Raw genomic sequence first — 6,499 nt, 5'->3', positions numbered from 1 at the left:
GGAAGGGAAGGTTGGCAGCAGGAGGAGAAAGGAAGAGGGAGGGAGAGAGAGGGAGAGAGACATCTGGCGGCGAGGAGCGAAACAAAGGATGAATATTTTAAAGAACTGAAAATGTTTATTGATACTGAAGAAAGAGTAAATCACGAATGTTTCAAGGGAGTGGAAATAAGTACCGATGCAAAAAGGAGTGAATGGAAAACGTTTGAAAGTAATGGAAGTATTTGCCGGTGAAGAAGAAATAATAAATAGTGAACGTCTTAAAAGGATAGGAGATATTATTGATACCGAAGAAAGAGTAAATGAAGAATGTATAAAAGAAATAGAAATGATGAACGACATAGAAGAAAGAATGAATTAAAAAAAATGTCTTGAAGGAAAGGAAATAATTATTGATAAAGAAAAAAAGGTGCAAATTAGAATATTTCAAAGGGATACAAAACTTTGCTTATATAACGATCAAATGAATGTGTTAAAGGAATGAAAATAAATACTGATAAAAGAAAAGACTACAAATAAAAGCTTGCTCAAGGGAGTGAGAATATTAAATGATAAGGGAAGAAGAGCAAAATTAGTGATACCTTAAAATAAATCATGCAATAGACCGTCAGGCAGGCGGTCAGCTAGCCAGTCAGACAACCATCCAGTCAGTTACCACCCAACCACCCAGTCAACCAGAAACCCACCCAGGCAGTCTCTCAGTCAGTCAGATACCAACACAGTCACCCAACTCAATCCGACACACACACACACACACACACACACACACACACACACACACACACACACACACACACACAGTCACTCAGTCGGCCAGTCAACCACCCAGTCAATCAGTCACCCAGTCAACCAGTCACCCACCCAGAATCCCACCCAGTCACTAACCCAACCAGACAGAATCCCACCCAGTCACTAACCCAACCAGACAGAATCCCACCCAGTCACTAACCCAACCAGACAGAATCCCACCCAGTCACAACCCAACTAGACAGAATCCCACCCAGTCACTAACCCAACTAGACAGAATCCCACCCAGTCACAACCCAACTAGACAGAATCCCACCCAGTCACAACCCAACTAGACAGAATCCCACCCAGTCACTAACCCAACTAGACAGAATCCCACCCAGTCACAACCCAACCAGACAGAATCCCACCCAGTCACTAACCCAACTAGACAGAATCCCACCCAGTCACAACCCAACTAGACAGAATCCCGCCCAGTCACTAACCCAACCAGACAGAATCCCACCCAGTCACAACCCAACTAGACAGAATCCCACCCAGTCACTAACCCAACCAGACAGAATCCCACCCAGTCACTAACCCAACCAGACAGAATCCCACCCAGTCACTAACCCAACCAGACAGAATCCCACCCAGTCACTAACCCAACCAGACAGAATCCCACCCAGTCACTAACCCAGCCAGACAGAATCCCACCCAGTCACTAACCCAACCAGACAGAATCCTACCCAGTCAGCCAGTCACCCACCCCAGCCAGACAGAATCCCACCCAGTCAGCCAGTCACCCACCCCAGCCAGACAGAATCCCACCCAGTCAGCCAGTCACCTACCCCAGCCAGACATAATCCCACCCAGTCAGCCACCACAGTCACCCAGTCAGCCGGATAAGCCACTTGCATTAAACACGCTAGAGAAAAATATGAATAAGTATATACACGAGTAAGGGAAAGATCTCGGCCCTTACACACTCAAATAAAAGTCATTCAGAATATTATATCTCTTCCGTGAGAAAGGAATAATACAAAAAATATACACACGTTCGAAATTATGTGCGTGTTGGTGCCCGTTCATTAAATTTGGCCGACACGCGATAAACGAAAAGATATGTTTGAAAATAGTAACTCAGGGACGGCGGGAAGAAAGGCAGGAATAATGATATGCAGGTGTGTGTGTGTGTGTGTGTGTGTGTGTGTGTGTGTGTGTGTGTGTGTGTGTGTGTGTGTGTGTGTGTGTGTGTGTGTGTGTGTGTGTGTGTGTGTGTGTGTGTGTGTGTGTGTGTGTGTGATATTTTCCGGGTACATGCTTTACGTTTTTCTCCTTGCATATTTATCATTATCATCATCATTATTATTATTATTATTATTATTATTATTATTATTATTATTACTATCACTATCACCCTCATCACTATCATCATTATTCGTCTCGGCGTCGCGGAACAAATCGTGGCGGGAATTTGCTGACGGCGCGACGAACATGAACATAAAGGCGGCCGATAAATACCCGGGCTTCGAACCCAGCAGCGGGGGGCCGGCGCGACGCATGGCCCGCCCGCTCCGCCCCTTGCTCTTGATCTTCGTCTCCTACTCTTCCTCCTCTTGATCTTCGTCTTCGTTTTCCTCTTGATCTTCGTCTTCGTTTTCCTCTTAATCTTCGTCTGGTTCCTGATCTTCGTCTGGTTATTGATTCTCATTTTCTCCTTCGTTTTCTTTTTCTTCTTGTTTTTGTTCATTCTTTTCGTCTTCTTGTTCTTGTTCTTATTATTATTTGTCTTCTTTTTGTTTAATTTTCGTTATGTTCTTGATTTTCGTTTCCTCCTGTTCCTTTTACTTTTTCATAATTTTCTTTCTTGTTCTTCGTCTTTTTTGTAATTTTCTTTCTCATTATTATTCGTCTCCTTCCTTTTGCTCAATCTTTGTCTTGTTCTTGATTTTCGTCTTCTCTTTCTGCATTATCTTGTTCCTGTTTTTATCTTTATTGTTCTTTTTTCTCTTGTTCTTTTCCTTTACTTGTTCTCTTTTTATTCTTTGTCATATTGACGCTGTTACTATAGTTTTTGTTATTTTCTTTTTTGCCTTCTTCCTTCTTATATATATATATATATATATATATATATATATATATATATATATATATATATATATATATATATATATATATATATATATAGGATAGGCGGTGGCTGAGTGGTTTGCGTGCTGGACGACGCGAGTTCGAATCCCCACGCTACCACCTGGGATTTTTCAGTCACCGCCGAGTGGCCTAAGACTACCCACATGCTGTCCTGAAGACCACCCATCAACCCGGACTCTAGAAGAAACCGTCCAAGTGAATCAAGAATGAGTTCCGGGGGGCAGCATGACCCCAAAAAATGCCTGCGCCATGACGGGCTTAGGCCGACCACCAGGCCCCTGAAGAAAGCCTACCGGCGCTATAGGCGAACATGTAAATAAATATATATATATATATATATATATATATATATATATATATATATATATATATATATATATATATATATATATATATATATATATATATTCCTCCTCCTCCTCTTCTTCCCCCTCCTCCATCTTCACCTAACAGGACATTCACATCCACATCCACATTTCTCCTCCTCCTCCTCCTCCTCCACCTCCTCCTCCACCACCTCCTCCTTCTCCTCCACCACCTCCTACTCCTACTCCTCCTCCTCTTCTTCCTCCTCCTACACTTCTATTTTGTCAAGTTCTGAACAAGTGGGTTGGACGCGTTCACTATATTGGAGTCAACTTTCTATTATCAAGTTTTTTATTTTCTTCTTTTTCTTTTTTTGCGTGTCAACATTTCACATCTCACCGACTTTTTCCTTCCTTCCCTTTTAGCAGCTTCCTTTGCACCTTTTCTCCGTTCCTTTATCTGTCACCTATTCGTTTCCTTTTACAACTCCTTTTCTCAGTTTTCTTCAGACTTTCTCAGCTTCAGCGCTTCTTTTTTCCTGCTCTTTTTCAGCCTTTACTTTCATTCCTTTTCTCTTTCCTTGTTTCACACTCTTCTTTTTCCTTTGTCCAGTTTCCCTCGACCCAAATACTGCTTTCTTTTACTTTCTTTCACCTCCCATTCATTCTTTCACTTTTTATCTTCCTACTTTTCCTCCTTGCTCCCTTTACTCTTTTCTTTTTCCTTTAATCTTTCCCGTTTATCCAGTTTTGCTTTATCCATATACTCTCTTTATTTCCTTCCTTCACATCGCCTTTCGCATTTTCTTCCCTTCAATCCTTTCTTCTCTGTTCCATTTTTCCTCCTCTTCCTTTTTTCTTTAATATTTCATTCTGTCCAGTTCCACCTGTTTCCTTTTCTCCTTTCACCTCCCCTCTCACTTTTCCTTCCCTTCTCTTCTTTTTTTCTTGTTTTCTTCACTCACTTCTTCTCTGTTCTTTAACTTTTCCTCTCAATCCATTTTCACTCTACCATGATAAAGTTTTCGTTCTTTCCTTTTTCCTCACCCTTCATTCTTTTACTTCTCTTCTCTCCTTTCCTCCTAGCTCCCTTCACCTCTCTTCAATCCCTTTTCTTTAATCTTTGTCTTTCATCCAGATTCGCCCCATCAAAATAAAGCTTTCCTCTCCCTCCTCTCACCACCCTTTCATCCCCTCCTTTATCTCCCATCACCGTTTGTCTGTCTGTCTGTCTGTCTGCTAAGTATTATCTTCCTGTTTGTGTCATAATAATCTGTAATAACATTATAAGAAAAAAATGAAGCAGGCAAAAAAAAGTTCTTTGATTACCCCCCAAAGAAGACCAGAAAAGGGGTAGAAGTATGACCAGATTGTAAGGAAATTAACAGAATAAAGAAGAATATAGAAAGAAAAAGTATAAAAAGTGGACTAACACCGAAACAACGGACAGGAAAACAGGGAAAATTGATACAAGTCAACAACGAAAGCCAAACGAAACGACGCAGACAAACACACACGAACAGGCAGACAAACAAAACAATGCAAATACAGACAGACACGTAAACAAACATACAAACAAACAGGAACACGGCAAAGCTCTCCCCCTCCGCCTGAACAAAGGTAAATAAATAAAACACGAATAAACAAACAGATAAATAAATAAACAAACAAAAAGATGGACGAATGATAAACAGGAGAGAGAGAGAGAGAGAGAGAGAGAGAGAGAGAGAGAGAGAGAGAGAGAGAGAGAGAGAGAGAGAGAGAGAGAGAGAGAGAGAGAGAGAGAGAGAGAGAGAGAGAAAAGGGGGGTAGACTCATGCAAACCTAACCCTCTTTAAATCTCTTCCATCTTTTCCTCCACCCTTCAAATACACCTCTCCAGCCTTTCTCCACTTCCCTCCACTCTCTCCATCCCCCTTCTAGCCCTCCACCCCTACCACTTCCTTACTTTCTTCCTCCGTCCCTCCGCAATCTCTCCACCTCTCTCCTCCACTCTTTAACTTCTCCACTTCCATAAACCTCCCCTTCCCTCATGTTCCCTAAATCCCCCTCCTAAATCCACCTTTATACTCCATTATCCCCTTTCTAACCCTCCTGCACTTCTACTCCCTTCCACCTACCTCCACAGTTTCCTCCACTTTAACTCTTCCCTTATTTACCACTCCATCTGCCTCTTCCTAACCCTCCTCAATTCCTTCTTCCACTCCCTTCCATTCCAACTCCACCATCCTCCAACCCTTTCTTACCTTCCACTTACCTGTCTTCCTGCTTACCTGTCTTCCTGCTTACCTTTCTTCCTGCTTACCTTTCTTCCTGCTTACCTTTCTTCCTGCTGACCTCTCTTCCTGCTGACCTTTCTTCCTGCTTACCTTTCTTCCTGCTTACCTTTCTTCCTGCTGACCTTTCTTCCTGCTGACCTTTCTTCCTGCTGACCTTTCTTCCTGCTGACCTTTCTTCCTGTTTACCTTTCTTCCTGATGACCTTTCTTCCTGCTTACCTTTCTTCCTGCTTACCTTTCTTCCTGCTGACCTTTCTTCCTGCTGACCTTTCTTCCTGCTTACCTTTCTTCCTGCTGACCTTTCTTCCTGCTGACCTTTCTTCCTGCTTACCTTTCTTACTCTTAGTCTCCAGTCCCACAAACCCTTTTCTTGCCTCACCCCAAACACCCTTTCCCCTTCCTTACCTCCTCCCTTTCACCCTTAACCCTCCTCCTTCTCCTCCTCCTCCTCCTCCACCTCCCGTTGTTGCCCTATGATCTATCTCAAGCCCCCCGCTGCCGCCTGGTCACTGTGTCTTGCCTTGTCGATGCTATCATATACCCTGCCCCCCTCTGCCCCCCACGCCCCCCGCCCCCCTTCAGGCCCCCTACCGCACGCCTGGCACCTTACCTCGCCCCCCCGCCCCGCCCCCCCGCCGCCCGAGTCTAATGTAGCGTGTGATGTACGTTCGTTTATACCGCAGAACGCAGACTAAATTGAATTCTGAGTGGAAAAGCCGCGGATACCTGGACTTATGAATGTGTCTTGGGTGGGGGGGGGGGGGGGGGAGCTGTGTTTTTGCTTTATCTTGCTTTTTCCCTTTTTTTTCATGTCTCTATCTATCTATCTATCTATTTATCTATCTATTTATCTATCTATCTAGCTATCTACCTATTTATATTTTTCTTTTCTGTTCCTATCTTTCTATCTATTTATTTTCCTATCTATATTATTTCTCTTTTACTGTTTCTATCTTTCTTTCAATCTATCTGTCTATCTGCCTATCTATATATCTTTTATTTCTTAAGCTCTTTTTCTTGAGGGTCTTGCTGTTTCTTT

Source organism: Eriocheir sinensis, chromosome 16 (assembly GCF_024679095.1).
Source record: "Eriocheir sinensis breed Jianghai 21 chromosome 16, ASM2467909v1, whole genome shotgun sequence".
Lineage (NCBI taxonomy): Eukaryota > Metazoa > Arthropoda > Malacostraca > Decapoda > Varunidae > Eriocheir > Eriocheir sinensis.
Note: the sequence above shows the minus strand (reverse complement) of the source record.